Source organism: Acyrthosiphon pisum, chromosome A2 (genome assembly GCF_005508785.2).
Source record: "Acyrthosiphon pisum isolate AL4f chromosome A2, pea_aphid_22Mar2018_4r6ur, whole genome shotgun sequence".
Classification (NCBI taxonomy): domain Eukaryota; kingdom Metazoa; phylum Arthropoda; class Insecta; order Hemiptera; family Aphididae; genus Acyrthosiphon; species Acyrthosiphon pisum.
The window spans coordinates 34703044-34709444 of record NC_042495.1 but is presented as its reverse complement, the minus strand read 5'-3'; the positions used below and the strand labels follow the sequence as shown (position 1 = coordinate 34709444).

The 6401-nt window shown below is 30.1% G+C and overlaps 1 protein-coding gene across 2 annotated transcripts in view; it reads right to left on the bottom strand.

Annotated features, from left to right (window-relative positions):
* Positions 1–2246, bottom strand: part of LOC100163547 — a 19363-nt gene extending 17117 nt beyond the window's left edge. Inside the window, exon 1 of one of the 2 annotated variants that reach the window (XM_008186159.3) lies at positions 1814–2246. The gene's annotated coding sequence lies outside the window, so the exon portion shown is untranslated. The remainder of the gene's footprint in view (positions 1–1813) is intronic. The other variant, XM_001947704.5, reaches the window with a different exon arrangement.
* Between the last annotated feature and the right edge of the window lie 4155 nt (positions 2247–6401).

The following is a 6401-nucleotide window of genomic DNA, read 5'->3' as shown; positions in this document are numbered from 1 at the left end:
CGGTAGGGTTATCTAAACTACTATAGCCCTACCGAAAAAACACCACTGGGGGCGCTAAAATCACATGCCACTTTTTCTTGTCCCGGACTATAATGTAGTTTTTAATACAGACATTTATTATGATTTATTTATAATCTTAAATTATAAACTGAAAATAAAAAAAATTTTGAATTTATTTTTAAGTTAAGGGGCTCCATCAAAAATTTAGTCCGGACCCTAAATGTCCTAAGTCTAGACTAATGTGTAAGTAAGGCTCTGCTAATAACTACAATTACTCATTTAAGATTGGGACTCATAACCACATTATCATTATTGGGTTTGCTTCGTCCAAGAGAATTATGGAATTACTTTGCACATTTTTAGTCCAATTCAACTTTATACAGTAATTTTTACAACAATATTCAATGAAATTTGATTAAAATATGAAATATATTTTAAGCTTAAATGCATATTATTTTTGGTTTGTACAACTTAATACTATACCCGCATTTGTTGCCTCGGTCTTACAAGCACAAAGCAATTATTAGCAAATTTACGCTCAGCAGTTCACATTTAGTTTTGTTAGCTTAAAATTTAGAGTTAATTAACTTAGGTGTTACGGTAAGAACAATATCTCTGTTCGTATGTTGGTTTCTTACGATGATTCAATTTTCTAGAAAATGTTGGTTATATAAAATAGCCTGAATTTAAAATGCTCATACCTCGATTAAAAAATGTAATTATTGCAAAAAAAAAACTGACATATGAACACAGATAATATTCCTACCATGGTAGGTAGTGAATATGGTGTCCTCTTGAGAGTATAAATTATGAACTGTTATAAAAGCTTTAAGCATAGTAGATATTGAATTTGATAATTGTTAGTTAAACTTTTCTTAAAAATATTTTTAAGAGAATGTATATTGAAATGAAAAGGGGGCAAGTCACACTAAAATGTCGATACTGATTTAATGTTTTTTTTTTTTTGTAGTTCTCTTACATTGTTAGATAAATGTTAGATAAATAAATAATTATAAAAAATATCGCAGGTTAGTGAGGGGGGGGGAAATAACATATTATGATCAGTCCCCTCACAACAACCCACCTAGTTATAATATAGGTTTAGAAATGTGAAATGTGTCATGGGTAATACATATTCCCAGCCTGAATTTTTCTCCCAAGCCGTCCCTGCTCAAATATAAACAGAATCCAAATCTTCCAGTCTAAATGCCTCCGACAGATAACTAAAGCTCTATTTTACATACTGAAAGATACACTCCCCAGGGATCTCTTCATTCTGACAGTCAAAAACGGTGCTAAAACATACAAATGCTTACATCTTAAACTAACAAATAACCAAAACATCTCTTCCCGGCGTTTAAAGCATAACTGGTGCCGTGACATGCTAGTCGACTAACCACTGCCATCCACGTAATGATGTCTTATTACAGAATAGTTTCTTCAATCAAGCCAATCAAGCCTACTTATTTATCTCTCCATCTATTTAGCTTATCGTAAAAATATATTATACAGACTGTATAAATTAAAAATATAGGTATAATACAGGTATGACGAAAAAAAATGTACACCTAACATATAAAAAGTTATTCTATGAACACTCTATTGCCTCGTGCGTCCATAAATAAATAAATAAATAAATAAACAAATAAAATATAAACATTATACTGAAAGTAATTATAATCAAAGATAGTCTTGCGACAACCGACGACGGAGTACGTCGAAACGATCGGCGATGGATGTGTATGTCAACTTTAGAGTACTCAACGGACAAAAATAATATGCACACTAAACGGCATATACAGTATACACTTACTAGTATTATTTATTCTATGCGACTGGTGCGAGGTGTGACGGGACTTGGCCGACGGTAAAGTATCACCACGGTCAGGCGTTTGGGAAAAAACCAGCCACAACGAACAACAAAAAAAAAATTAACCGCTGCACAAGATTCAAAAGTTGAAGAACGACATGGCCAACGGTCGCTCAATATGGATGGACGAGAGGATCAGGGTACACGTATACGGTATACCTTTCATTTACGGAAAACGAAGAACCAACGACGAAAACGCACGGGCATAACAATGGAGATTGGAGAACGCGACGGTTTGAGCGCCAACTTACGACGATGAACGGTTACACGCGCGGTGCGTATCAGCGTCTCGCACTATGACCGTAGAGGTCTTTCAGTGATTCATTATCCAGTGTTGTAGCACTACAGCAGTTTATAATAAATTTGCGTAACTTGAACGCACGGACGATAAGGAATAACCGTTATGACTACAATTCCTCCAATCAGCATCCGCCTGGACCACAGCAGCTGTGCCGGCAGGCTTCCATGAGCAGTGTTTGACACGGATAACGGTCAATGCATTGGTTATGGTCACACTGGGTCGACAGTTTAAACACCGACCGTGGTTTTTCACCTGCGCCGGAGCGCGCGAATTTTTCGATTTTTCAAAATCACGTTGTTTTACAACATTTACACTATGCGACAAGGCGATACAAGCGTTTCCTACGAGCTACGAGTGTTGAATACTCAAGTGCGCATCTTATTTCCAGAGTACTGGGTAAATGGGTAATGTATGTAATATATGTATGTATGTTTGTTTGTATGTATATGACATGGGTATTATATTTATGTAATAATAATATAATATAGGTACTAATATAATAAATATGTATGTATGAGTTCTTACATATAATATTCAATATTGTATGGACGAATGGACGATTGTAAACTCCGCCGGAATACTGGTTTGATAAAAAGGTGACGAAAATGTCTAATGTGAACTCAGCCAGTTTTATTTTCTTACCCTTAATGAGTACCTATATTATGGAAACTCCGTTAGCATTAATGCCTTACTTTTGTAAAACTTTATAGTGTATCTCAATCAAATAAGCTCAAAAATTCAACAACAAAAAAAAGGTGGCCAAGTGGATGTCGCTCTGCTGTACAGACGTACAGTAGGTTACAAATGGGTCACTGTATAGTGGATGGTATTAAATTTGAATTCAATGATACAATATCATTGTATAAGAAAAGCGATTCTGAGCGGAGACGGTATGTCAGTCTAGGTATAAGACATATTATAAATACTTATCAATGGTATTGAAAAAAAAATTGACCTATAATAGGTACCTATAATAAATTCCAAATTAATCATATCACAATATCCATTAGGTACTTATAACGCGTTATACATCACCAACAAACCGTGATACTATCATAGATATAATATAATAGTATACTTTAGAAGTTTCAAGTACCCACGAATAATAGGTATTATACAATCACAACAAAATAACTAAAATATTTATTCTAGGTTTTTTAATATGTATAATTTCGTCAAAATTTGAACTTAAAATTACTATAAAAATAAACCGTGTTAATGTATTTTTTAGATTTTTTGTTAACAGAATTAACTACTTACGTGGAATCTTACTTTAAATTTTGAATCCTTAGGTATAAAAGTTAAACATTTTATACATTATTAACTACAAAATAATTATTAAATTATAAATTTGATAAATTTTGTCAAAATTCGATCTTTAAATGCTTATAAAAAATATTGTGCCTATGTATATTTAATATTTTTCAACTGCTATTGTAACAATATATCAGAAGCCTTGCATTAAATTTTTACACTTTTCGGCCCAACAAATAAAACTTTATTGATATTCATAGAAATAAAAAATAAAAAAATTGAAATATGAAATTGTCCGTAAACTGCTCAAAACAAGTTAAAATATTTTGAAAATTGTATCAAGTATAAGAATTGATAAAATAAACATTCAGTGAAATTTTCATGTACTTATCTACAGTTTTTCGTTTTTGAATTACAACAAAATAAGAAAATCAATACATAAGAAATCGAATGAATATCGAATGTTGAAAACATTTGAATTTAAAATGCTCATATAAATTAAATTTGACTTTCTTATAGACATTTTTTTTTTTGATAAAAGTAGATACTCTTATAAGCAATCTTGTATTACATTTTAAAATCTTAGATTTAAAAAGAAAAATTTTTATGAATTCTTAACTCAAAATAATTTGCTAATTTTCGTGATTTTTCCATATTTTGTCAGTTTTTGAATTTTAAATGCTTATAAAAAAAACTGTGACTAAGGATTTTTAATATTTTTCAAATGTCAATGTAACAATATAGTAGGAGCCTTGAATTAAATTTTCAAGTATTTTTACCCAACAAATAAAGTTTTATTGATGTTCATAGAAAAAAAATCATTGTAAAATCAATACATTCATCGCTCCGCTCAGAATCTAAAATATAATATGAGCGTGATCTAGTATGCTATTCATAGGCGCAAATAGGGTGGGGGGCTTAGGGGCTCAGCCCCCCAAATACGTCCATAGCCCTCCCAAACATTTCTTACATTTTGTTTTAAGCTTATTCAATATTATCAAAGCAAGGCCCTATTAGCCCTATTAGCCCCCCCAAATCTCAAACGCTATTTGTGCCTATGATGCTATAAATAGTTATAGTAATGGATTTATATTATTATTTATTATACTTATTTTATTATTATACTTAGAATTTGTAGATAGTAGATAAAATTGTACCTATTACGTCACGTTCACATCATTTAGTTCACAATTCAAAATATTATAACATAACATATACCATTACCCACATATTTTATGATTATTACAATATTACAGTTATTTATTATGATTTTTTGACGTAATACACATTAGGATTTGTTTGATTTGTTCGAATATTTTATTTTATTTTTTGAACTTTTATATATTGTTTCGAATATCACGCATACCTAACTATAATAATATAATAATTAGTATTTAAAAGGACGATTATTATTAGGTATAAAAATTACGATTTTTTTTTAATAATAATATATTATATTAATTTTGTACTGTTACTCGATTTTCATCACTGGCGGTTCACATGAACTCAATTTTACCTGATTTTATTCACTGGTAAAGTTTATGTGAACTCAATTTACCAGTTTTAGATTCTGAGTGGAACGATGAATGTATTGATTTTACAATGATGTGTGTTTTTTTTTAATTTTTTTTTTTTTTTTGTGTCTGTCATCACCTTTTAGGACAGTAAAAGTGCTTGGATTTTCTTCAACAGTACCTTTTCTGATAGGAAAGTGAAACTAGTTGGTACTTTGGGGGGTCAAAAGTAACATTTTTCCAATAGTTTTCAAAAGCGCCGTGAAAAACAAAAGACAAAATGTTCAGCTTTTATATCTAAGGATTGAAAATTTAAAACAAGATTTCACGTAAATATTTAATTCTGTTACCAAAAGTTCTAAGAAATACATAAGCACAGTTTATTTTTATAGTCATTTTAAGTTCATATTTGGAAGAAATTACATATTAAAAAACCTGGAATAACTATTTTAGTTATTTTGTTGTGATTGTATAATATTACTTGTGGGTACTTGAAACTTCTAAAGTATACTATTATATATCTATGATAGTACCACGGTTTGTTGTTGATGTATAACGCGTTACCTAATGAATATTGTGATATGATTAATTTAGAATTTATTATTGATACCTATTATAGGTCAATTTTTTTTAATACTATAGATAAGTATACCTATAATAGGTATGTCTAATATCTAGACTGACAAACCGTCTCCGCTCAGAATCGTTTTTCTTATACAGTGATATTATATCATTGAATTCAAATTTAATACTATCCATTATACAGTGACCCACTTGTAACCTACTGTACAGCAGAGTGACATCCACTTACCCACCTTTTTTTGCTTGGCGGAGTTTACACTAAAAAAAAGGTGCCTACTTGTGATGGAGTTTAAATGTGCCCTATTGTATTACACTATTAGGTACGTGTAAATAGCAGGTTATAAAATAAAATACCTTTATTAGGTAATAAAACAAATTGCTCGAGTTCTATTCAGTTTGTCAGTATAGTAGTTAACAATTATACTATAGATGATATTCTATTATACAAATTCACAAAATGCCATGTGGATATGATATTCTGTATATCCGTAGCAATAGTACTATAGTAGGTATAGGTACAATAAATTGTACATTAATACTTTTATCTAACCTTTTAAATTAGTTTTAATATGTTTTTGGTTTGTCTAATAATGACCTATATATATATATATTTATTAATACCGTCTCAATTATACGTCACTGCATAATATCCTCCGGTAATTTAGCTAACCATAAAATATTATTGATGATATCTGTTATAGTTATTGACGGCCGACGGGTTATTTAAATATAATTATTCATTATTTAATATTATCACCGGAATTATAGCTGTTGGGTTTTAACCGTGTATTTATAATACCTTATAATAATGATTATTATTTAAATTGCATATTGTTCATATCTCGAGAATAAAATAATATTATAATAGGTATTATACCTA